We start from the raw sequence: 27381 nt of genomic DNA on the forward strand, positions 1-27381 counted from the left end.
ACTTCAGACAAAAGCATCCTGCATCAGGCAGCCTGCATCCATTTTTCAATTTGGCCATAAATTTGGCTGGGAATTAAATAGTAAGTAGCCGTGATTGCAACACTGGTCTCTGAAGGCACTCACGGGAATGAAAATAAATGAACAGGCTCTCACACAAAGCATGTTTCATTATGGTCATTAGTGGACAGATCCTCAGCAGGGACTGGAGGTGAAATTGTCTACAAGAAATGTTGGCACATGTCTGATGAAATTGAAATAGTAGGGAAATGAGTATAAAAATGTTCAGGTCATAGAGCCTACAAATGACAAACTTACTTTCTCTGTGCTGTGGGCGTAAGCCACAGGAGGTGCAGACGTGGAGAGACCCCTGGTATGCATTCCAGCATAGCTGTATCTTATCTGTTACAGAGTATGAGCATATTGGGAGAAATGTTTACAATGTCATGAATGCATAATTTTGTATGTTATTTATGTACCAGGAGTTACTACAATTCATTACCCTGCTGATTTTGATGAATTAAGGTTTTGCTTTCTGTTATGTTTTTCAGGTAAGGCCCTTTTATTTTCCTTAAAATGCCCAGCTGGCTGGTAAGTTGTTTATTTCTCTTCATTTCTCTTCACTGGTGTGACATGCTGTGAAGAGAATCACAGACTATTTAGGTTGGAGAGGGCAGCTGGAGGCTGTCGGGTCCAGCCCCCTCCCAGAGCAGGGCCAGTTTTGTGCAGGTTGCTCAGGGCTTTCTCCAAAGATGGAAATGCACAGCCTCCCTGAGGAACCCATCCCAGTGTCTCACCACACTCGTGGCAAAGCATTTTTCCTGATGTCTGACTGAGATTTCCCTCGTTTTGACTTGTGTCCGCTGGCTCCCATCCTGCTGCCATGCATCGCTGGGAAGAGCCTGGCTCTGTCCTCTCTGTACCTTCCCACAAGGCTGTCGGTGGCATCAGTAAGGTCTCCCTTAGTCTTCTCACAGCGCTGGAACCTGTCTTGTGAGATGGGTCTGAGTTTCAGGCTTCTGGGTGTAGAACAAAGTGCTGAAGTTACAAATTATTTCAGCTCAGGTTGGTTAAAACAGCTGTTTGGGGACTCCCTGATGTCTTGCGTAGCTTTCAGAAATCTTAGAGCAGCTGCTGATACTGAGTGATAAAGCCTCCTATTTCTTCTGTGTAAGTAGAATTTTCGGTGTAATTGATGCTATTTTGAGACTGACTAGCAATCCTGAAGTTACAATTGTTCTTCTTCTGAGAAAGCAATATATTATGATAAAATATTTCCTTTTCCCAAGTAACTAAAGGAATCCTCTTGGGGTTTACTGAAATGTAACTAAAGGAATCCATTTGGGGATTACTGAAATGTGTTTGACTCAGCTTGCCAGACTTTCAGTGTAATTAGAATAAAAGTGGTGACATCTTTAAAGATGTTCAGTGTTTTTGGGTTTGTTTGTTTTCCATTAGTTGAAGAGTCAGGAGCATTTGTTTAAAAATAAGGTCCAGTTTGCTCCAGTGTTGAGCAGCTTTTTTGCCTTTTGTTGCATCCTTGAAGTTGCGCTTATTTCTGTAACTCGTTAAAGGGGCATTAATTATATTCTCAAAACCAGATGCGATTTAACATCAGTAATAAGTTACAGAATGAGATGATGACATACATAATATGCTGATTAAGCAAATTTCACAATCTTGTTGTCAATCTGTGTTCCTCCTTTTGGTTTATTCCGTCTGGTTTTTTGTTTATATATTGATATGCAAACTCTTCTAGTCACAGACTGTTGGTTAGGCATTCATACGAAGACAGGACAGCAGTCTCCTGATAAATCCACCACATTTTATAGCTGTTAACATGATAATATAATTAATAATGCTAATCTGCGTTTCTTTCTGAACCTGTCAGTGGAAATCTACCTGCACATGTACATGTCCCTGTGTGTATACGAGAAAGCAGATACTTCTGGGCAGTAGTGTCTGAGTGGCAATGCAAGCACTTATGTTTTGCCGCATTCCCTGAGAATAGCGTAAAAACCAAGGTGATTGTAGCCCCCCTTTGTTATCTTACTATTCGTAGCATCAAGGGAGAAGCATGTTTCATTCCTCCTTTAACCCATTTCACAGTTTTTGGTAGGGATCTCCTTATCGAGCCCCTGCCTGCCTGCCCAGGCACATATCTCATTGGCAGACCTCCCACTCATCCTGCTCTTAGCAGACTGGTCTGCTCCTGCCTGCAGAGTGCTCTGCTCTACAAATCCTTCCCCTTCAAGAGCCAGAAGGGCCACTTAGCTCAAGCTGCATCTGCTTCACCAGCCCATACAGATCAACATGGATACAGAGGTGATGATCATGACTGGGATAAGGCAAGACAAATTAGTACTACTCAGTGCTTCCTCAAAACCCTTCAAATATCAGGCAAGGAGGACTTTATCAGCAGAGAGGATGTCTGCCTCAGTGCTGGGGAAGGCTGCTGTTATGGTTTTACTTGTTCTGGTGAAGGCTTGATTTCAATCCTTCTTCTATTTTGAGATTCCCAGCAGCCTTGGTGTGGTCTTTTCTTGGCACTGGCAGTCCCAGTATTGACAGCTCTGACACCAGTGAGTCTGGCTCTTGCACATGCACTAGCAGAACAAGAAGTGAAACATTCACACATGCCTATGTCTTTACTGGGTCTACAGCATACATGTTTATTCTGAGTTTAAAAATGCCTGAAAGTCCTGGAGGAATGATGTTAATTCTGTAAGGACAAAGCCCTGAAGCATCTAGGAAGACCATGAAATTAGAGCAATTTCTGTGGCAGAGGTGTGTAGGGACTGCTGTTCTGCTGTAGACTGTAGAAGCCTCCATAACAATACATGCCACAATAAGGACTCCATCTCTGGTGATCCACACCAGCATTTACTTGGAGACTCAGAGGTAGTGTAGAATAAAGAGAAGAGTGTCTTGCATTGAAAAGACTCGTACGTGAGTTGAAAGAATGTGAAGAACACCGAGCCTGGGTTATGGTCTGGAGAAAATAAAATAAACAGTAAAATGCAAATCTAAATACTGTGATGAGTTTCTAAGCAATCAACATTGTGCCATAGAGAAATAAGAGATTTGTGACTTCTGCTAGATTAGGTTAATGCTGGTCTTCAAAGACTGAAACCTGATGTGATTTGGGAGGGAATAAGAATGACTAGTCCTTGTGAGTTCATGGCAAAGTTTGTATTTCCGGTACTCCCCAGCTTACTCCCAGTCAATCGGGTTAGAGATTTGTCTTTATAACTGGAAATTAGAAAGCCAGCTACATAGCCTGGGGTATTAGCCTTTTTGTTCAATGTCCTACACATGCCCTTTTCCATATACAGATGACGGTTCTGGTAAAAACCTTAGGGACCATCTAGGTCTACCCTAAATTTGGTGGCTTATTTGGTGGTTAAAAGTTAGCTTACTCTTTAGTATAGCAAAGTAAAGCAGCAGGCAAAGAAAACTCATCTCCAATACATGGAGAAGTGATGCCCTATGGCATGAGGTATATGGCATAGATCCAGCAAACTGTTTAGGATCTTGAGTCACTTTTAAACTCTGCATTTTCCATTTTTTAAGGAATTGGGAACCTTTGAACCAGAATCCAAGTGTTTTCCTTCTGGGGAAGGAATAAGGAGTCTGTTTGCTAAATAAACTACAATGAAATGTAGGAAGTCCCTGTGAAATCAGAAGCAGATCAATGTCGAAATACAGCTTAGCAAAGCTATAGTTTCTCAGGTACTGTGTGATCTACCTTACCTGATCAATACATTTTAGTTTTTTTGTATTATTCACTTGTCTTAGCTGAATTAGGCACTGTGATAGGTATTACTAGATAACATCACTGCGTTTTTCAAGGATTCTGTGTTTATCAAAGTTGCTGGAGTGAAATGCTTTTAAAGGAACAAAAAGACAATCTGTTACCATACTTGGCAATTTTTTATGATGAACTTCTTCAGAGATGTAAGTATTTTGGAGGATAAACTTATTAGCAGTCTCTATTTTGGCAGCTGAGATAATAATGCATGAGGAGGTGCTCTTTTTACTTCAAAAGACCACCAACTCTTTGAATATACTGCCCTTTTGGTTTTAGAAGGTAGCCTTAGTATAAATAAGTTAGTGCCACGCTCTGGTAGTGTATTCAGAAAGAGGAAGAGAGAAAGAGAAGATTATTCACCCTAGGCATGTTTTATTTGTCTATGTGATTTATTATAAGGATTTAACGATTCATAGTTGTTAGTAATCTATTTGTAATTGATCAATAATTCAAGTAGCATAAGGCACAGGCTGTTCCTGTAAGTGTCCATGCCTTTACAACAATCACCTTGTATAGATGTGCAAATACAACTCTGATAAGCGCTGTTTGCATGGAAGTGCTAGTACTTCATGTACAGTGATGCTGCACTTAGCGATAACTCCAGTGATGCATACACAGGGCGAGCTGTTAGCGCTGTTAGGAGGCAGAGGAAGGCATCTATCTTATTTCATACAGAACACGAGACTCGCTGAACTAGTTTCAGAAATATCAGTACTGTTTTCCATCCTGGTTCTTCAAGAAGCTGGTTTGAATATCTAGGGTGAGCTTTCTATTATTAGTAGGATATTTCTTTTGTACTGAACCAACAGTGAGATTTTATAGAGAGGGCCATCAATCATAGTCCAGCATTGCTTCAGGATAATTTACTTAGGATGGATTATTAAAGAAAGATTAAAGATGTGTTAAAATAGTTTATTTTATATTAATAGCACACCTGAAAGATGTGTTGTCATTCCAAGGTGCTCCCATAGGCTATTTATATGAAACGAATGAACTCTGCATAGCATATCCATTACGATCGAAGATCTGGAGATACGGAGGTCATGAAGGGAGTTCCTTGGGCAAGAGACAGCATGTTAGCTGGGGAGAAGGAGACTGACTTAGGACACAGCAGTGCATAAGAGGAAATATGAAAAAGGTGCAAAACAGAAACAGCTGCAGTTATTCTGATTCTTGAAATCAGTATGTGGAAGGGGAAATCTTCACTACAAGAACTGAGGAGAGAAACTGTGTTTTTGCAGCAGGAGATACAACAGTAGCAGTCCTGCTCTGGGTGGACTGTGCTGGGTGGGAGAGAGCGAGAACAGTGTAGTCCAACAACATGCTCGCTTTGGCTGTTGATCAAATCTTTCCAAGCGGGCTCTTCCCTCAGCAGCAGCCTTCACGATCTGCAGGAATCGAAGGAAATACTTGCTTTTCTATTGGTGGCATTAAAAATGTATTGATGAGTGAGGAACCACAGAATGGGTAAGAGTAGCTAAAAGATTAGCTGCCCTAGGGGACCCTGCCAGGCTATCAACATGTAAACATTTAAATGGGACGGTTTTCACTATCTAGAAAGTGCTTTAGCAGTGGTTTTCTCCCAGATTTATGTCTCCCTTCTGTTCTAAATCAATTCCTCAAGGCACAGGAAGCAGGACATGACTCCAGTCTGGAATTGGTGCTGCTCAGGGGCTGCTGAGAGCAAACTCCCTCTTCGTACGCAAGTTTCCCCTGACCTCTTGGTCCATTAAATTCCCCTTGTGGTGCATGCGATCTCAGAGAGACCCGGAAAGCGGGTTACTCATGAATGCCTTTGTAAGACTTCTGGCAATTTTTAATTCATCATGTGCTGCATGTAATCAAAACAGAAATTGCTCAGATGCTGAAAGATTGGTACCTGATGAAATTGTGACAGAAAATACTTCTAGCTCTGATCTGGTGTTTGCAATGTGTGAGGAAGAGAAATCTGCTCTTGTGGGGTCTTTTATTCACTCTGCTTTCAAGAGCTGGAACAATCTGTCTCTGTGCTTATTTAATTAATGTGATGTCAACAGCGATAACGTGTTAAATAATATAGAATGAGTTGTAAACAAAGCAGGATTTGAATCTTCAAAATATACCACAACCAAAATTAATTGGCCAACCTCAGGGGAAATTGTAGTGCTGAACCTTCTTCCTGGGCTTTGTTTCCTTTTTTATGAACAGTGAATTAGTTTCGGTTTTGAAGCTTCCTGAAATATTACCAGTTTTGCTGTCTCACTTTGAGAAATAGCTCACACTCTCTCTCAAAAAGAAAAGGGGAAAAAAAAAAGAAAAGAAAAACAAAAACCCCCATGGCTGTTAGAGGCATAAAGTCAGATCCTGAGCTCAGTATCAGTCTGAAGCAAGACTGGAAGCAGTCCTGCGTGAACAGTGGCAGTATTCAAATTAAGCCATTAAAACACTGGAAGGTGATCTTAATTAGCATCTAGTTAGCAAAATGTAAGTGAAGGTAAGACTACCTGAATGAAAACTTCTGGTGGCTTGTTAGTGAAGCTATTTTTATTTTATTCTACTCTTGCTGGATTTTTTTATTGTATATTTTCCTCCCCATGGGGACTGATGCCCAGTTACCCACTAGATGAAATACTAGCTCATTGCAGTCAGTAGCCAATCTGTCAAGAAACGAGTGAAGCTTGAATGGGATTCATCTGCCCTATTTCAGGCATGCACCTGGAGTTGGGAACAACAGGGTAAGAAACAGGCACCATCAGAGGGCAGCTGACCTCTTCCTTACCAGAGAAAAAATGGATCAGATGCATTGAGTTGAAGCTGCCCTGTTCCCCACTTTGACTTCAAAGGAAGCCTGCAGCCACTAGGCATATACTTTTGGATATCTAAAAGGCAGGTGAGGTGGATGCTATTGTCTCGTGTTTGTATGGTATAAACCTGCGGTAGAATAAACCTGCCAGCCCTCCCAGGCAGGATGGACCTGGGGAACCTCCATCCCCTCCATGCTGCTCCTGTGCTTATTTATTCAATCTAAACCCGGCTATTGCCTTAATTACTAGCACTGAGACCTGGCCTCATGTTAAATGTTCATCTGCTTTTCTGCCTGCATGGACACATTTGGCCTCTGTTTATTCTGCTATGCTTCTGTTTTGCTGCTCTGAAGCAACTGCACAGAAGAAAGAATGGGAAAGTTTCTGTTGTATTTTTCATTAATCTGATGGTTTATCTATCCTGGCATTGTTGGAGCAAAAAAATGATCTTACCTCCTAGAACTCCTGAATTCTTTAGAGGAAGAAACAAGGCACCCTTTGCTTTTAATTGTTTTCCTTTTATTTTAAATGAACAGTGACTTGTGCCGTGGAACAGTAGGCAATCCATAAGATGAGTCTAAAAGGTGAGCCAGACCTTAAACAAAGGAAATATGAAAGCCCTCTGTGGGTTGTTTTTTTTGTGGTTTTTTTCAGATTCTTGCTGCGCCTCAGGCTTGCAAAAGAGTGAAGAAACCCTAACACCACACTTTCTTAGGTAACAGTGGAGGCAACAAAAAGCCATTTTTTTTCTTTTGAGAGTTTAGGTGCAATACATAGAACTGATGTATGACATGCTGTTCTTTTGTAAAAGTACCAAGAATATTAAAATACTCCCATTATCAGTGCTTAGCCCCAAGCTTCCTTTAATGATCCTACCACATCTTGTAAGAACTAGAACTAAATTGAGTATGTGACTTCAGAAGGTAGCTACACGGTGACAATTAATGGTTCTTGTCAAAGTCCTATGCAATCAGTATCCATGAATTATGACATCTAACCACTAGCCCTTTTAATCTCCACTAAAGGTTTTCGGGTTCCTTATTAAAGCATCAATCTGTGGCTCTGATGTGTCCCCTCAAAACTAAAAATAAACAACTAATCAAGTAGACAGTGTTCTTTGTGGTTTAATTCAAAGGCTGCTGTTGTACATATATTGCGTTTATATGCTAGTATCAGTTCATCAGACGTGTATTCTTTTAATCTATATTTTGTGTCCTTGTTATTATGTCAGTCTGCTGTTGAACTTTCCCTCGTTCTCTGTTCAGAGAAAGTGGTTAATACAGTCTGCTAAGCAGATGAAAGAGTTATGGAGATAGGAGTTGGATCCTGCTGTTCTTGTTTTACTCACCAATAAAAGTCATGCAACTTTAAAAAAAAAAAATTAAAGTAAAATAACTCTTAACAGTGATATAAGCTCTTTTTGCTGCTTACAAGTGGTCCATAACAAGAATGAACAAGCTTTGCCTTTCTCTACAGCGTTTCTTTTTTTAATGTACTGTATCTGGTCCTGGTGCTTTATCTAATTTAGAGAATAACTACAGATGTGCCTGAAACTTGTGAGAGTTAAGAGCTGAGACGCATTTTTTCCTGGATTTGGTTTGAAGAAGCAAGGCTAGCAGTTCATTTCCCCTTGCTCTCCATCACTCTGCCTCATGAGTAGCTTGTCATTTTTCTGTGATGTGTACTTTTCCTCCATTTTAGCTTGTGGTCCTGCCATTTTCCATCTAAATGTTACCATCTAGACCAGTTCACACCAGCCAACCTTCTGGCTTACAACACTGAGCCAAGGGGTATTACGTGATTCAATACAATATACCAGCCAGGTCATTGCCACTAGGATGGAGGATGGGCGGTGGCAGGGGCTGGAAGTAGATCTTCTTCTTAACGTGTGGGGTGCCCTGCATTTTCAGTATTACTTTGTCTTGATCAAAGCCTTGTCATGGCAGGTTTGAAGTTTGGGATATTTAGTGTGGTTTTCCAAAATGTGACTCATTCTACAAAAAGATGCAGCAAATCCCTTGTCTCTTCTTCTTGACTGAAAAGTGGGCTCACTGTGGCCCTGAGAGGGGGCCACCTCTTTCCCTGGTGCACAACTGTCATGAAGTCGCAGCAGATACTCTGGTTGTTTTAATCTCTTTCCTTTCTGTTTTCTCCTCACCCTCATCCTTCTCCAGCAACATGATGGTACTTCTAGCCTCAACTCACTCACATTACTGGATCTACTGGTGATTAATTCTGGAGGTTTTCAAGGCCTGGGTTCATGATTTCATTTTTTTTAAACTTTTTTAAGAGTGGCAGAAGTTTGATTATGCCCAGTAGTCTCAACAGTGAGCTTTTGTCTTTGGCAGAGGACATTTGAGTGTGGGACACAAGCTTCCATGTGGAAGGCTTCTGCATAATAGCTGGTGCTAAAAAGCTAACACTTCCTGAGTAGAAAATCTGTAAAGGATTTAACCTTCGAACATATCCTAAAAAGCTTTACATTCCTCATGAGTTCAGGAAGCTCAGTTCAGTGCTGAATCCAGAAGATGCAAAGCACCTTTGTGATGTGTCTGGTTGTCCAATTTATCTGAGTGGGTACATTCCTAAGACAGAAAATTTCTCACAATCAGGCTTGCACATGTGATTTACAGTCCTAGTCATACAGCAATGGGAAAAAAATGTATTGATACACCAGAATGGGAAAGATGAATAATTTCTTAAAAAGTAAAAGACGGAAACTCTTTTGCATAGATAAGTGCAGATGAAAGCGTTTCACCCTTCAATTCCTGAACTAATTTTAGCATCCTAATTAGAGGATTAATTACCTCTGTAGACTTCATTCAAGTCTTGCAGCTATTTCCCCTGTTCTTAATTGGTGATGTGGTTTGACATTACCTTGTGCCAATGTAGTCAATAATATTTTAGAATTAGTTAAATTCAGGTTTCATTGGTATTGTTCTGTAATGGCAACAGATTGATTTTAATTTTTTTTCACCCCCATTTCTTTTTCACAGAAACTCAACTTGGAATCTTAGAGAAACAATATCTGATTTTTTTTATTCATTTTAATGATGGATACTATCTCCATCAATCGATAAGAAACATTTACTGTGGTAACTTCTTCTGCAAAGGTGTCATGGTTTAACCCCAGCCAGCAACTAAGCACTGCACAGCTGCTCACTCACTCCCCCTCAGTGGGTTGGGGGGGAGAATCAGAGAAAGGGTAAAACTTGTGGGTTGAGATAAAAACAATTTAATAGGACAGAAAAGGAAGAAAATAATAATGATGATAAAAGTACATACAGAACAAGTGATGCAGAATGCAATTGCTCACCACCTGCTGACCAATGCCCAGCTGGTTCCCGAGCAGTGGCCGCGCCCCACCCTGGGCCAACTCCCGCCAGGCTTTTTTCGTTCAGCATGACATCATATGGTGTGGAATATCCCTTTGGCCAGTTGAGTCACCTGTCCTTGGTGTGTCCCCTGTCTCCTCCCAGCTTCTGGTGCACCTGGCAGGGCAGTATGAGAAGCTGAAAAGTCCTTGACTTAGTATAAGCACTGCTCAGCAACAACTAAAACATCAGTGTGTTTTATTCTCATCCTAAATCCAAGACACAGTACTATACCAGCTACTAGGAAGAAAATAAACTCTATCCCAGACGAAACCAGGACAAAAGGAAATAAAACTGTTGTATATCTGGACCTGCAAAACAGAAACTTCTGCCTCGGAGACAGACAGACAAATGTCACTCATACCCAAAATCATGAACTAGGTAGAGACGTTTTGGTATATTATATTATTTTCTCATAATCTACGCCTGACTAAGGTAACTGTTCACTGTTCCAACCTGCTGATTCCTTGTTCTTCTCTCTTTCTGGATTCTTACTCCTTGCTTACACCACCTCTTGTTCTACATGTGCTAACTACCCTTTTGCTAGCCTTTGTATAATTAATACAGCTCAGTTTAATTCAGAGCAACTGCTGCAGTCCTCATTTCATTTAAAGTTGCTGTGTCTGTTTTGGATGAGAAGAAAGGCTTGCCTGGCTAAATTCCATGTATATTCCCCAGCTCTCTTGGGCTGTCATTCAGTGATGCAGTAAATGCAGCTCTACGGTTCATAAATACAAGACAGCAAGTTCTGTGACTGCATTGCACTTATTATTGATTGAGTTAAAATTCGTCTTCCAGTTTTGTTGAAAAAATGTTGATTGGCTAATTTCCTACCAGCAGGCTTATGCTTAATACCAAATCAGATATCATCTGTCTGCGCCATTCTAACTTTATGCTGGTTCAACAGTTGTCTGTTCTCCCACAGTGTCATGTAATTGGCATTGTACCATAAACTTGCTATCATGCACTCTGGCAATACATCAGAAATGTGATTATAATGCAGGGTGATACAACTGTACATATATTTAGGATCAGCAAATTGTAGAACCGCTGCATGACCTTTTCTTGTACGAGATATATTATCATGTTCTATGTACTTTACTCTGATGTCTTTAGATAATAGTAGCAATAACACCATGACTAACTCTGTGTTGTGTGTCATTGAAATAGAGAAATGCTCTGTTATTACATCATTTATTCAAAACAATGGAGATGAGATCAAGTCCAACTTCACCTCTTACAGTAGAAATGAGACTTATTGCATATTCTGTTGTTTTCAAAGCCACCTGTTTTGTTTTAAGGTGGGGTTTTTTTTAATGTTCAGTTGCTCTGGTACCTTCTTAAAGCAGATCCTGAAGGTATGCATCAGCACTAGGACATACGAAGCACCATTTTGATCATTTTTGATCATCAATCAGATTGCCATTTTTACTGTTTGATGCACTTCTATTTTCACTAAGTTTGAGGTAGAGAATCTACTCAGAGCAGAATAGATGAATTTCTGCTGCGATAATGCCAGTGAAAGCAAGAGCAATCCAAACTTTTTAATGGTTCCATTTATTAAGCACACCTCCTGCCAGTCTCCTTCCCCATGAAATAGGCAGTCGGAAGCAATTGTGTAGAAGAATAGAAGGCAAAGCTTGGGGACATACATAGGACCTGTTTGCTATGGAGAAAGGCCTAACTGTAACTCTTGGAAGGCAACAATATAGTTTTATAGTTGAATGCAATTCCCACTTTTTCCAAAAAGAGGAAATCATTTAAATGCTATACCTTTGCCAGACAAGGTACAGCTGAGACACAAAGTTGACTTTAGAGCCATGTTTCAACTCTTTGACTAGAGTGCTTAAGTTTTTTGGTGTTCTGTTGAAAGAACGGGCCATGAAAATGAGGTGCTTGGGAAACAATTCCAGAAATCTGTCCGCTGCCAACTTGCATCTTTAAACCTGTGCAACACGCTGAAGAAGATAGTATTTGCATGAGTATCAGGACAAGCAGGTTTTGATTCCTAGATATGAAAAGGAGAGGGTATACCTGTAACAGATGCACAGAAAGTAGAAGGGAAGACAGTAAAAGAGAGCTGCAGCGTTAGATTTTCCTACAGGAAAAGTGCTTACAGCTAGTCTTCCCTGTAACGTTACAGAATATATGCAGATTATCTGTACTTGCATGTGTTTGAGGAAAAGCAACGATCTAGACATTAACTGTAGTCCAATCATAATGAGCAGAGGTTGCAGCGTGTGTATATACGTATAATATATATTATACATGAAGCATCTATTTCCATTTCAACACTAATTCCCAATAAGCTGGTATTCATCAATATATATTTGCTAGCAGATCAATATCTAATCTGTTTGCCGATTTAATTGTATCAGGAGGGTGCATCAGACTGATAATTTTCTAGTCAGTCTCTTGTGTTAACTGGAAAAAAAAAGGTAAGAAAGTATTTTTACTATTACAAATAAATGAAATATTTCAATGCAGATAAAATGCTTTGCATTATGATCTAACTAAGCAAGCAGAGAGCCAAAGCTGTTATTTATATTAGAACATTAGATATTTTAGGAGCAGAAGATGCATCGTGTTAGATTAATGTAGCTATTTTATTTAAATTTGCATCTACCCAGTAAAGGAGTAGAGATAATTCAGTGCGGGACCACATGAAAAACATGTTACAGCAGCACAATTGGGAATTTGTGTCATATAAATGAAAGGAAGTCTCTAGTAGAAAAGATGTTGTAGCAGCTCTTGGCTTTCACTGTGTGAGTAGATGGATGAGTGTTTTTGTGACTCCCAAAGCTGGAAGGTTTGTGCTGCGTTAATGGGAGTGTTTTCATCTGGTTGCATGGATCAAATCCAGCATTTGGCCAGGATGGCTAGCGCTGGAAATCTGCCAGCTATTATACTCTACTATTTAGAAACAAAGTGGAAAAGGCTTTTTTTCAGGTTCTCTGTGCAACTGACATTTTTAAAAGATGATCTGTAAAATTCTGTGAGCTCCTGGGAGGGTACATGGGAATGGATTGCCAAAAGTAGCTGCCTCACATGCTCATTCTCAATAGCATTTCCCATTGCCATTGCTGGAAGCAGGCTACCTACGTGGAGGTGGTTGGTCTGAGCCAGTGGGACATTTCTTTCATTCTCTCTATGGTTCACTGGAAAAGTCAGGCTCATTAAAACCTACTGGAGCTTTAGATTATTTTTCCGCTTTTGGAGGAATCCAAAGCACTTTGGGGCATTTTTTTCAGAAATTGTTGTTACGACATGACATTTAAACTGATTTCAAAATAGTCTTACATATTTAAAAGGAAAACAACCTGCTTTCTGAAGGTCGGGATTGCAATGATGATCTCTTTTCAGCACGGATCTTCTGTACATATGGCATTCTGCAAATTATATATTCTGTTTCACAGAATTACTATATTTATTACCAGAGGAAAATAGATTATTAATTACAGCCAAAGGCTCCTTTGATTAAATATACAATTAATTAGCTATGCTAAGCCCATCCCAAAGCTCCCAATATTTTCAGCTGGATGGTTTTTCTAGTACTTTTAATTAAAATTGTTCTAAAAAGCCACAAGTTAGCTTCATGTGCACTTAAACTGAAGGTAGCTCTTCAGTGTTTTGCTGGTTTCTGTATGCCATCTAATTAATCTGTAGTGATTAAATGTACATAAAATCATCTGAAATACAAGGTAATTTGTGCAGATATGGAACAGTGGAGAGCTTTTACTAGTCCTTGGCATTATTGTTTTATCTTTGGAAAATAATTTTGAAAGGCCGCAGATGATAATTGTTTTGATGAAGGAAGTGTGGAAAACAGCGTACCAACCAGACACAGTAAAAAAAGCAGCAACAGAGACTTACAGAGATGGAGGTGTTTGCTTCTCAGTGTGCAGCTTGTCTTTGTTTCTGGATGTGCAGGTTCCTTGTTCTCAAAGTCTGGGAATCTCACCTAAATTCCTCTGTGCTGTCTGGCAGTTTGCATCCCACTCCTGTTTTGATGAACTGACTGTTGTGTGGCTAGGAGGTGGCTTAGAGCCATGTTTTCCATCATGATTTATGAATAAAGTTAGGGTTGAGTTTTCCAATGGGACCAAGAAATCGAAGAGTTCCTACTAAAATCCATAGGTTTTGTTTTTCTGCGTGTCATCAGTACTCTTGAAATCTCTTTCTCATTACTGCTGAACTATTTTCAGTGGAGATCTCTGAGAAATTAGTTTGTAGACGTTAAAACTATCCTTAAAGGGGACAGGGTGTTTGTCTTTTGGAGCCCCAAATGCCTGGGATTTTTTGGCAGCTCCATGCATGTGTGTGGGTGTGTGACCCTTTATGTCACACTAGTGAAAAATTAAAGAAATAAAGACTGGGGTTGCGTCAGGGGTGCGTTGTCAGTGGCTGGAGCACACGTTGTTCCAGGGACTGAAAAGGCAGCCCTACAGGTCACGGTGATGAGCCAGGAGGGGATCAGAGTGGACGTGTCCAAGTGCACTTTGCTCAGGGAGGTGCTTTGTCTTGCATCCCTCACCAGGCACTTCTTCATTTGTCCTTTTCCTCTAGTGGCAGTAGAGCTGCCCAGTGCACGCTAGCTTATGGCCCTGTGGTTAAAGCAAAAAGTCCCATAAAGGTTTGAGTCTTCCAGATTGTGGAGAGCCTTGGATTCAGATCATCTGTTTCCTGGTGGACACTCCAGCCGTGAGGCTATCGTTTTATCAGACCCATGAGCCTCAAGTGGTGTGGCCACTTGCCACAAGGTGTGTGATCACACAGTAACATTCTGTTGCTTTGTTGTTGTTTTTTGAATTCTCATTTGTTGTCTTTTGTCTTTGTTTTCTGTGTGGTTCCCCGTAAACAAGAGGGGCCAAAGGTGCAAGTGATTTTTAATGGTAAAAATATTTATTAACAAAGAAGTCAGTGAGAGAGTACAGAGGAGGGAGGTGGAGGCAGCATGGAAGGAAATTTGATTTTGTAACTGAAGGTGGAGACAAGCAGTGTAAAGATAATCTCCAGTGTGCTCTGGTGGAACTTTAGTTTACAATTACACTATTCTGGAATATAAGCTGTCCTTCTAGCTTACACCCTCTTTCTCCTTCTCCTCCTGAAGGCAGCAAAATTCTGCTGGACAGCTTCGATGAAGTTGTTGCAGGGTGAGGAAGATAAGGTCCAATATAAGGAAGATCTGTGCATCATAACAAAACAATATATACTGTCTCCAGAAGTACTGCCTTACCTTTCATAAGACTTCATACCTCTTTGTTCTTTTTTGCCTGTTGTTAATGTCTTTTGCCAAAAAGAAAGCATGCCTTTGTTTGGCTTAATATTAGTATTCAGAAAGCTCATCCTAAATATGCCACAGAAGTAGCAAGTTGATGTTCGAGTTCCTAGCTGGGTGCTTGGATGCTGGATCAACCCTATCATGTCTCCGCACAGATAGTTTGTCATAGCAGAGTCTGTGTCCCAGTCTCATGTTTTTAATGTATATGAGCTGCCAGCTTTTAATGGTACATTAGCTTAATTTGTACTTGGCAAAAATTATGTTCCAGTTTTGCGCATCTTGGTCTATAAATATCTTTCTACTTCAGGCAACAATATTCTGGCCTCCCATCAAATATGCCCCTAACTTTTTTCACAAAACTTTTTTTTTAATTAAGATTAATTTTACATGTCACAAGCCTTGTTTTACATGCGTGTTGCAGGGGGCTAGTTAGTGTGTATAACAATATATATTCTAGCTTTTTCTCTTCATCCTGAGGACTTCTCCAGTTCATTCTTCTGACACAGAAAGGAATTTCTGAATGTGCCAAATGTCCTGTGAACCGTCGTTTAAAAGCCTTCCTCATGCAGTGCGACAAAGAACAGACTCCAAGCATAAACAGGCATGTGTTACATGTCACAAGCTAAAAGCAAACCATTGTAGTAGTGTCCTGACCCAGCTGTATCCATGTGCTACAGTGTGCAAGTTAAGTATGCAGAGACCCCAGTTTTGTGGTTAACTCAGCCTGTACCTGCTGTGTTACTGAAGCTAAGAGTCAGAAACTTGAGGGCAGAGCCGTTTCTGATGCCGGCGGCGTGCCAGCCTGCTGCAAGGGGAACGTGCCACCGGCAGAGCTGGACAGAGCCGTGCGAAGCGCTCCCAGCTGGGAGTTGTTCTTTGCAGCCCTCATATTTTCCAGGGCTGTACCTGCAAGCCATTTACATCTGTATCTGCCAACTGGTGTCCAGACCTTAAATGGAGTCCTTCAGATGTCAGATAGATTTGAAATGCAGATACTCTGGCACAAGAACTGTCCTATTTCTGCTAACACTGTTCTTGATTCCCCTCTTGGTGATGCATCCAATACCAGTCTTAAACACTAGTGACATTTGGAGATACATGAGCAAGGGTATGTCAGTCATAACTTTCACCTGTTATTGCTTTGTGCTGTTGCTGCAGCTTTTATCAAACTTCAACATCTGTCCTTATTACAATTTGCTTTGCGACTGTGCTCTTTTTTGAGGTTCAGAAGTGCTTTGCAAACATGAACTCAGCTCACAGTGTTTCTGAGGTGTAGTGCAACAAGCGTGCATCATGCTTGGAGATGGTGCTCTGCATATATGGCAAAAAAAATGTTCTACGTAAAAAAAAGATCAATAGTTTATTATTTAAGTCAGAGTAGAACTCTACTGTTTTACCTTCAGCGATAAAGGCAGACCTTGGACATTCTCAGTCTTGCACTGTCCAATTCACAGCTCTGCTTCCATTTTTTGTAATATAACTTTCAAATGAAAAAGCACTCATTGTCTGAGTGCAAGAGCTGGCACAATACATGTCTCCATCATAGCTGTTCCAGGCTTCAGGATAAACACCTCACACCTTTACAGCCTCTTTCAAACCCAGCTCATTATGATCTTTTGTGTAAATCCTTCTAAATTCGCAGATAATTGGCAAGATGTGCTCTGAGGGGCTCGCAGCCAACTATCTTAGTGAAGCTGCTTTAGGAAGTCCGAGTGCTGAGAAGCCTAATATATTATGGGAGAGAAATAAACGATTCCCCATGCACAGCAACAGCTATACTAAATGAAATACCTCAGTTGTTTTCTATTTTATTTTTTCACAAAATACCCAAAGGCAATAATCCACTGTCTGGATTAACAGCCTGTAAAATATTACTCTAAAAAAATAAAACCATCTTTGAGCTAACTTATGGCAACACAGAAGGCACCAAGAAGCAGTGGAGTCTCCGCTGCGTTATACTTGTGTAACTTGAAACCATGCTGAGTGAACGCTTTTTTCTGCTTTTATAAGACATGGGAAGAATAATTTCTGTCCAAGCCTATAAATCAGACCTCATCCTGGGAAATATGTTTACAACACCCTTGAATACTGCTATCTATTAATAGAGATGTTCTCCCTGGATTACCAAAAGCCATAATGAAATATATTTATAATTTTTCAGCATTTACAAAATCTGTTCTCTTCCTGTCTTCACCCATTTGATTTTAATGCCTGATTTTTAGTCTCTAAATTCTCCAAAACTGAGGTCATGCCGTTTGATAAATTAAAAGGATATTCACACATCATCCAAGGTGCTGAAATTTATAACCACCTCATTTCTCTAGACTCCCTGTTGTCACTGGACAGAGGTGGCCATTTCCAGAGGGTGATTCAGCTTACTCACAGGTAGTTTACATCACTGACTTGCCCTCTTCTCCCCTCTCTTGCGTTTGACTACAGAAGGAGAATTGTCAGTTAAATTAGATGTCTACATTTGGTGGTCTGAGTATCTTCTCCCATGCTATATATTTCAAATTAAAACTAATAGATTTTTTCCTGCATAAATTATTTGAGTAATTGTACTTGTGCAGTAACTCAAGACCTGTATATTTTGGCTTGGATAAGTATTTGCAGCTATGCACCTAGATAACCCTGTTTACCCTCTGTGTATGGAAAAATCCTTATTTCTATATCTCTCTGGGTTTCTTTTTCCCCATATCTTTCCCCAGTTTTTATGTCTTCTGGCTTTTGAGAAGTGGCAGATATACCACTGCTTCCCTTTTCTTCTAGACACCTGGTTTGGATTTAAGTGTGAGTGGATGAAATTGGTGTCCCGGGTGGTAAGTCAACACAGTCAGCAGTTGGCTGGGTGAGCAGCTTGTCTGGTTGCTCTGTAATTTGGTCTAGGTGATACCACCTAAGTTACCTGAAGGCTGGTCTTCCCTAAAGCTTACAAAAACTGCTGTTAGGTTGGTGGAACTGGTAACTTTCACCCATTGACCAGGTCTATGTCTTCAGATGGACATGCAGAAAATTAATGGTCAGAATAGGTAGCCACAGGTTTTGTGTGAAAGTTAGATGATACAAGGGGAATATAGATTTTTCTTCAGCTTGTGTCAGAGTTGACTGTAGAATTTGGTGGGCTGCTGAAGCCTGTTACTGGCAGTATTATAGATGAAACTGAGATGGAAGCGAATGCTGCAGATTTGCTTTTCATTCTCATGCTGACAATGCTTTGTGATACCAAAGGATGTCCAAAGCATAGTCCTTGTTGATTTTGTTATGGTGAAGCAAAAGTCTCTCTATTTTTAAGGTTGAGCACGGTTAAATGGGAAACTCTGAAGGACTCTGAAATTCAGTTTGAATTTTCCTGATAGTTGGTGTGCCTCATAGAAGATAATTTGAGGGTTAGTGTCCCAAATTTGAGGTCACTTGAGGCTTCTGAGCTGTATTCCCCCAGAAAGGTAAATTTTCTTAAAACTGAAAGGCCACATTACATTTTTTTGTGTGTTCAGGAACCAGAGCTCAGTTTTGATTGTGTTGTGTATGCTTTATCTGCTTGATGCCCCATCTTATGTAGGACATGTCTACTACTTGGTGGCAAAATTGAAAACAGCATAAACAGGTATTCTTTCAATATAAACATGAGCCTAATGTAGGTCTGCATCAGAGAAATTTAACTACAAATGTGAGGTGTTTAGTAGTAAAAAGTGATTGTTGTCTTCCTTTTCAACCTGAAGACCTGGTTGGCTCTACTCTACACCACCTGTGCCTTGTGTCCAGGTAGTTGCATGAAATACAACCTAAGGAGAGTAGTCATTTTATCACAGTCTGCCCCTTTTGAAGAAGATTTTCTTCCTTTTGGGGATATACAATCTGCGTCAATCAGAAAAGTTTAAAAACCCCTCAGAAGGATTTGCACAGGTACGTGTTTTGAGTGGAAGGGAAAAGCACCTGAAGAGTGAGGGATAGGAGAGGGGATTTGAGTGGGACATAGGCAGCATGGAGGGAGAAGGCAATTGCCTATAAGGTAAATAAGCCTAACATTTTAATAAAGATGATTTCTGAAGCAGGGTTTTTTCAGCGATCCGATTTTTAGCACAGCCCCCAGAAGTAGTTATACTGGCATAACTGTGAGGCAAGGGACACCGGTGTTGAGAGAGGTAGTAGCCGGGATGAATAGGGAGATTTGTTAAACTAGTTTAGCATGCAGGAGATGGTGGAATAAAATTACATCGTGTACCTATGCTTAAGATCATTGTGGAATTTGCTAGCCTTCAAGCTCAGCATACACAGTGTGGAAGGTGTTGAAGTATAATTTGAAGAAAAGGATGATTGCACATAGGGGAGGCAAAGGATAAGTGGGATATAATGAATCTCAGACTAAGCAGGGGTAGATGGTTACAAAGCCAGGCTAACCTGATAGACTTTTTGATTAACAAATGCCTTATCTTGGCAAAGAGTATGTGGTAGGTCCTCTTTATCTGGACTTCAGATAAACAAAAATGTCTGATGTGGTATCATAAGGGAAGATACTAGCTAAAGTGGAACAGAAATTATTAGATAAGTCATAAGGAAGATATGGAGTTGACTCTGGAGGAATATCTGTCTACATGTAGTGTTAAAAAGGAAAGTGAAAGGCTGGAGACAGGTTACTGCTGGAGGTCCAGAAGGGTTTGTCTTAGCAGTGATCTTGTTTAATACTTTTATTAGTGACCTTTGCAGAAATATCAGCAAATTGCACCTGCCAATTCCTAACGACATGTCTAATGTCTTCTAAAATACCAATGGCTTCAGCAAGACTGGGAGGTTTACCTGGGAACCCTGGGGGGCAAAAGGAGGAGGGCAGGAGGGGAATAGGCTAAATATTGAGGGAAGAAGGTGGAGGAAAAAAAGAGAAACACTGTAATGAGTCATGGTTTAGGAAAGTACAGGAATCAGAATATAATAATGAGAAGAGAACCAGAGACTGAAACTAGACCTGTCATTACTCTCATTTACTCAACTACTGGGAGATTTCCAAACACAGCTGTTGTGCCCATTTGACTGGGATGGAGGGAGCATTTCAGAAGAGTAGCCTTCAACTACCCACACTAGCTCCTTAACTCCAACCCTACTTAATAACTGGTTAGATGATACTTAATTACTTCAAATTATAGCTTCAGAAAGTGGTGTATAATTTCTTGCGTTCCAAAATGTCCAGTAACCTGATGGAAAGACTCCCTTGCAGGGTGAAAGACAGGATTTCATACTCACTTATGCAGAGTTCAGCTTTCCCAATTTCTAAGCAAATTACTTATTCATTAGGCTACTGTGTCAATATGCAGCTGCTACTGCCCCCAATCCTTACTGTCCTCATTTTTAAGGGAAAGTCTTGTGTTCTATTGGTTTCCTTGCTTTTAAAGAAGTCTGGCTGACTAGCCTGGGCCTGGAGTAAAAGGGAAGACCTGGTGGGGAGAAATGGCTCCTTAACTGCCAGGTTTTGATGGCAACTCCGGAAGCGCCTTTTGAGTTTCCTTCCAGCCTGTTGTGCACAGTGCCTCTTCACTTGCCCCATAGACCACATGCATCTCCTACCTGACAGCTTCTGAGGGGCTCTGTGCCTCCTCCTACCCAAACAACACAGGGTGAAATGAGGATACTGAATCCCTTTTGGTACTCACGCACCTCATCTGCTGATCACGCATGAGGATGTCAGATGGGACAGCATCGCTCTCTCTCAGATCACAATATCACAAGCTGCTCCAAGTAATCCCTTTCTCGGTTGATAGAGCTGTACGACATACTGGATGTGATGGCTTGCCTGCAGCTCATTTCCACTGACTGCAGCAGGCATCAGGGGGAAACTGGAGGTTAAGATTGCACAACTGGGTACCTGACCTCACCCTTTCTGGGTTTTCCTAAGGCTGAATTTTGGAGGTGGTGGATGTGTATAAGATAGCACTGGCTACTTTAACTGTGTTTTAGTGAGACTTCTGCACTGACAACTGAGCGTGATGATATTTCCATTTGGTATTAATGAAAACACTTGAGGCCAGTATGCAAATTCTTTCCCACAAAAATCTTGTTCTCTGAGAATCTCCATCAAGAGCAGATTTGTCTCCTATGCACGTAAATATTGAATTTTCACAGAATTCGAAACCTGCAGTCCGTTTTCTTAGACGTTCTGCTTGTTGTCTAACAGAATATCAATAATTAACTGCAAAGTAGTCACTGTGAGAAACAATACTGTGAATATTAACTTCACAGGTTTATTTTTAAATTGTCTGCCCAAAAAGCTTGCATTCCTGGCTGGAGCCTCGCCCAGTATTTCCCACCTCTTGCATGAATAGCAATCAAAGAATTTTCTTTGACATTAGCTCTTGGAGGCAGACCTGAAACACAGAGGACAAAATGTTTTATGCTCACAACAAAGAATGGTGCTACGAGGGTTGGAGACCTGTGGTCGAGTGGTTCACTCTCAGATGTGGAAGCTGGCCAAATTTCCCTGGTGGCCTGGCCTTGCTGCCATGGTTCCATGTCAGCGACTGAGCCCAACAAGTGTCAGGATGAATTGAAATAGCAGAATTGATTGCCAGGAATGATTTATGCCTGTCTGCCTCTCCTCGGGTGAAGAAGGTTTGTTTAAATTTTGCCCTGCCATTTTGAACTGGCTTCAGACATTTCTCAATTTATTGGAAGTCTCTGCTTTTCAGCTACAGTTCTTTTCACCAATAACTTTATGCTATGACATTTTTCTTTGCTAGCTTGTAAAGCCATCTTACCATCAAAGTTTAAACGAACGTGGCTTTCTGAAAGAATATATCTATCAGCAGTAACATGAAAACTTCTCTCAAGTCATACATGATGCGGGTTTTGATACAGGAGCCTAGGTGATTTTAAATTTAAGGGGAAAAATATTATTTTCTTCAGCTGAGCCTTTCTAAAACATAACCTTTTCAACAAGTAAGCCGAGAAGAAACCCTCGAATCCAGGTACATCTGAGCTGTAAGAGCATCTAGAATCAGGACTTGGTTGAAATTTGCACTTTGCTACTATATATCCATCCAGATGCAGGTCTACACTGCTCCTCCCTGACTGGGTCTTATTCTTTAAAGTACAATTAAAGATTCTACAATCTGTTACATTGCAACATCATTTTTTGGTTTCTATAAGTAGAAATTCATGTTTTGCCACAGTTTCTTGCCACCTGCTGAAGAAGGTTGCAGAAGTTAGTGTAAATAAACAGTACAAGGCAGAAGTCATGGTTAGATGGCAAATATGACATCTTAAAATCTGGCTGTAAGGTTTAATTAAGAAGTTCAGCTGAGAATTGTTACCTTTCAGTGTTGTTGATTTTGGTGAAATAGCTTCATTTGTTCAGCAACTTTGGTTTTACAAACTCTGTGCTGTGATTAAAGCTTATTAAAAGCATTTCTAGATAGTCAGCTGTTACTCGATCATTCTTTTATAAGCATGTAAAGAACTTACATCTCCCTTTATAAATGATGTTGTGTATATAATTTGCATATTGCCAGCAGGAATTTATGTGCACCTAACACTTCTCTTTTAATATATGATGTAAAAAGTAAAGTGTCTTATATACTTCTTTCACTGGTATCTTTTTTTCTTCATTAAATGTCATATAAATTAAAAAAAGAAAACCATTCTGTAAGAAGACTTTATTCTTTAAACAAAACAGAGATGACATTGCCCTTGTCTTGATATCCCATGGGGCCATGGTTAAAGTATTCTCATTGTCTAGGCCATAAACTTTATTTTCAAGCGTGTCTATTTTACTTCATGTTCCCTTAGAATTCGTTGTCTAAATTCTCAGCACGGATGTATAATCAATATTTTTACTGCAGCAATGTCTAGAAGGCCCTATTTACTTTGGGGCTTTGTGGTGCTTGATACTGTATAACCAAAATGACGCAGTCCTTGCACCTTGGCATTTTTTTCTAAATAGATAAGTATAGGAGGTGTAAAGTGTGGAATGCAGTATTTTTTTCAGTGTTTTAATTAAATTTTTCATGCTGCTTTTACATAAGATAATCAAGAGGCTGACAAATTTGAAATCATTACATATTAAAGGATAACTCTATTGCTCCGAACAGAAAGCATTACTCTGTTCCTGATGTTAAAAGGTCTTTTCTGCTCTGTATGCTAAACTGCACCATCTGATGTCAGTGCACGGAAATTGAAAGCAGCAAGAACAGCCCACACGTATCCAAAGGCCGGGTTTTTCTCTGAACAGTTAACACAGAGATTCTTCAAAGTCTGTGATAGTTGTAGTATTGCAAGGAGATGGTACAAATCTGATTCATGCAGCGTATTCAACGGCCAGTCGACCGCAGAGCCTTGGCTACAAGCCACGTGTAAGTTCCCTGCCATATTTTTCAGCTATTTGGTCCTTAACTGCCTTGCCGTGCCTTGGAGAGCTGGAACACCAGCTCTGACACAGTCTTGCCATACACCCAGAACTACCTGGAAAAAGGAAACTGATGGGCGTTGTGTGAACTTTTTGGTAATTGCCCTTTGCTGATGTTTGGAGAGCTTGTTGCAGAAACAAGCCAGCTACTTCATTCTCTCCTGAAGCCAGTATGGAGGGGCTTCGTGCAGGGGAAGGTTCTCTTTGCAGGTGTTAAGTACTAAAGCTGTACAGGAGTGGTAGCTGCTGCTGACACTGCAGAGACCAAACCCAAGAACATAAAGGAAGTAAAAGGAACAAGAGAAAGATAAAGGAGGGAAGCCAAGGAGGGAAATGGAATAAAACAGAGGAAGGAACTGGTGAGGGAAGGCAGAGATATGGAGGGAGGAAGGACAGAGGCACTCCAGAAGGAAGAACAGACATAGAAATACTGGGACAGAAATAGCAGCTGTAACTTATTTTCAGCCAGGAAGGAGCTGCAGCTCTTACTCCTGAAGATGTGTGCACAGCCGTGGTGCTGTATAAATAAGATAGATAGAATTAAGCTGGTCTTAATACTCACATCCCTTACCATTTTTCTTGCTAAGAACGAATGTGGTAATTAAACTTTAGAAAAGAACAGCTTTCTTAAAATATTTCTGTGTCAGTGCAGTAAGCCAACACTCAGTAGAAAAATAAAGTACCTGACTAAATAGTCTTTAAAGGAGGATCGAAGTAGGAGAAAGAGAAGCAAAAGGGAAGAAACAGACACAAATACGTTTCATAAGATCCCTTTTCTGTGCATCTACATGTAGTTTCTTTTGTGTTCATTGTGTGTAACTAAACGTGTACAAGCATGCTATTGTTAATATTACCTGCTCTATTGATGTTCAAATAAAAATTGTTGCTAAGCTTTCCTAAGAGCTACTGGGAACTGGCTAGTACAAAAGCATCCAATGGACTTTTGAATGGCAGGTAAGGCCCCATCGCTTGCTTTATTTTATCAAATGAGTGGCTCCTCTGAATTCACATTTCCTTCTTTGAAAAAGAGATCGAGGAAGTTGCCATATGCCATGTTCCAGAAGCAGGATGAAGTTAAACTTCATTGTAATCTATTGCTGTGTCAGTCCCCATGGCTGAGGCACTGTAAATACGTGTGAGCTCATGAAAAGTATTTTTAAAACGTATAGTCCTGTAAAAAGTTGAAAGGAATTTTTGCAAGTACTATTATGCCCCAAAAAAATTGCCGATATGCTTCTTCTGGAGTAAAGCTATGAAAATCAATGGAGAGCAACAGTGTCAAATTAGTGTTGACGCAGCATGAGAGAAGAATGGAAAAATAATGAAAGGGACCCTCCAAGTTTTATTTCAAGAGAGGAGGAGCCTTTTCTATTCCTTCAAGATGACAATTAAAACAGACACTCAGTGAGAAATGCACATTAAAGTAGAGCAAGTCTGTTGTACGTTCATTAAAGAAAAGCAAGCACAGATTTTGCAAGAGCAAAAGATGCTGGGAAACACTCTGACCTTAGCGTTTCATGTGGCCGGCACCCCAGAAGGTCATCAGGTTGTGTTGGATGTATGGCAGCACCCGGGGCTGGCCAGGGTTTCAGTCAGGGATGTGACCAGGCTCAGCGCTCTGATGGTGGGTTTAACATCGCAGTGAAACACTGGCACATGGAGCACCCTCTTGGCCGAGGCAAAACTCTGCTTACCAGAGAGGCTGGAGGTAACATGCTGCCAGCTGCTCTTCCCTGCAGCTTTTAAGAGCCAGCCGCCCAGTGCACTGGTGCTTGCTGGTGGATGTGCTGGCCGGGATGTCCCGGCACTGGCACCGCAGTCGGGAGCAGGGTGGTGAGACCCAGCCAGCTGCCTGCACTGCTGCTGCCGTCTGTCCTGCTCCTGCACAGCTGGAGCGGGTGGGAGTTAGTCCTCAGCCCTGGGAGAGCGCTAGCTCTTGCTGTGCTACCTTAAATTGGATTTAAAAATTAAAAAAAAAAATCTGCCTTGTGTTTAACTGCACGCCTTAAATGGGGAATTTTAATAATGCGCCAACAGCAGCAGTTTGGAGTATCTTACTGAGGAAAAGGTCACTGTGCCCATAAGTTATCCTAGCATTTGATCAGTGGACTTTTTTCCAAAGACTTTAAGTCCCATTATTCACTGCTTATAAAGTCACTTGAGATATAAAAAGTCTTTTTATAGTAATGAAAGAACTCCAGCAATTAGCCAGAAGGCAGCCATCTATCTTTTTAAGCTACTTGGTTCGGAGACAAGGAGTTCCAGGCGTCTGTACGTGGATGAATTGTTATGACAGTGATAAGTGTAACATTGATGTGGCGATGCCAGCCATGGCTGAGTTCATGGAACGCTGGGGTGTTTTTAGAGGTGAAAGAGAGACTTTTTTTGTTAGTGAAAGGTAGAATATAATTCTCTGAAAAGGAGAAAAGTGACTACATGTTACTTACAGAGTCCTGAAATCTGCCATTCAGCCCCTCCATTATTCTTTGGGAATTACAGAAGATTAAAGAATGTCGTTAATATGATCTCTAAAACTTTAATGGCAACTACCTTTTGAAGTGCCTCTTCCCTGAGAAAAATACATACCCTGGAAGAGAAACTGGAGAATGAGCTTGTGGTAGAGCAGAGACACCATGAAGTTCACAGGAGAATACAGCATTCAGTGCAGGGGCTTAGACATAAAAATTACTTGTTCTGAGCACACCCGCTGGCCTTTGATTGTATTTTTCCCCACCATCAAAGGGTTGCTGTACATGGTAGATCTCATGAGAGATTCTTACCATGTCCTATCCACAAATAGAAAAAGTTTGCAATGATTAATGTAATAAATGATGGTCAAATTATATCAAGAAGTAACTCAACGCATTTTATGCGTGCCACAGCTAGTTTAGTCTTTATTGCCCTCAGGCAGAATCCTAATACCATCGGAAAAACTGTTTGTCAATATTAAAAGCAATTTACTCAGTAAATACACTCCAGTCTTGTTACATCACCATCTGGGTTAGTTGAGCACTTGTGTTGGTACCAGGAGGTGCTAGCAAAGGCAGACCTCAAGAGCGTTCAGACTGTCCAGCTGTCACCGTGGAAGGATGACAAGTGCCAGCATTCCCACCCTGCAGGAAGGGGGCAGGTTCAGTGAGAGGGCAGCAGGAGGACTTCGTGGAGAAGGGTTCGGGAGAGGAAAGATGGAGGGTGCTGGAATCAGGAGGTGTGAGAGGAAGGAGACCCCTGGGGAGCAAAGAAGGGTCCACACTGAAAGAAAAAGGCAGAGTGAGAAGAGCAAACAGCCTAAGAGAGAGGAGAGAGACACCAGAGGTAGAAGAGCAAGGGAGAGTAGAATGACACCTGGAATACCAGCTGGAAGAGGATGCAGGAAAGATGGCCACAGCAACTAGTTAACATGTCTGCTGGGCAAATTGAGGGATTTGGAAAAGGAGAATAGCGGTTGCTCACAAATGCATATCTACCAGCACTTGTCTCCAGGCAACTCACTATGAAGCTGATGTAGTGATTCTTAAATTTAATTTGGTGTTTTCATTTCACTCACAAAGCAAGAGGACTGCAGACAATAGTACGTTCTCTCTTTCAAAACTCCAGTGAACATTTTCTGAGCTGTTGCTGTGCTTTCTGAGCTGAGCTGTCCGAGCTGAGCTTTCTGAGCTGTTCTGATGTTGTTGAACATCAGCAGTAAAGGACTTGAAAGGATCTTTGTGAGATGTGCATTGCTCTAAAACACAATGAAGAGG

The 27381-nt window shown here is 40.8% G+C and overlaps 1 protein-coding gene across 4 annotated transcripts in view; it reads left to right on the forward strand.

Annotated features, from left to right (window-relative positions):
- Positions 1-27381, forward strand: part of PDZRN4 (PDZ domain containing ring finger 4) — a 255132-nt gene that overhangs the window by 173606 nt on the left and 54145 nt on the right. The window lies entirely within an intron of this gene.

This window comes from Gavia stellata, chromosome 4 (assembly GCF_030936135.1).
Source record: "Gavia stellata isolate bGavSte3 chromosome 4, bGavSte3.hap2, whole genome shotgun sequence".
NCBI classification, from domain to species: Eukaryota; Metazoa; Chordata; class Aves; order Gaviiformes; family Gaviidae; genus Gavia; species Gavia stellata.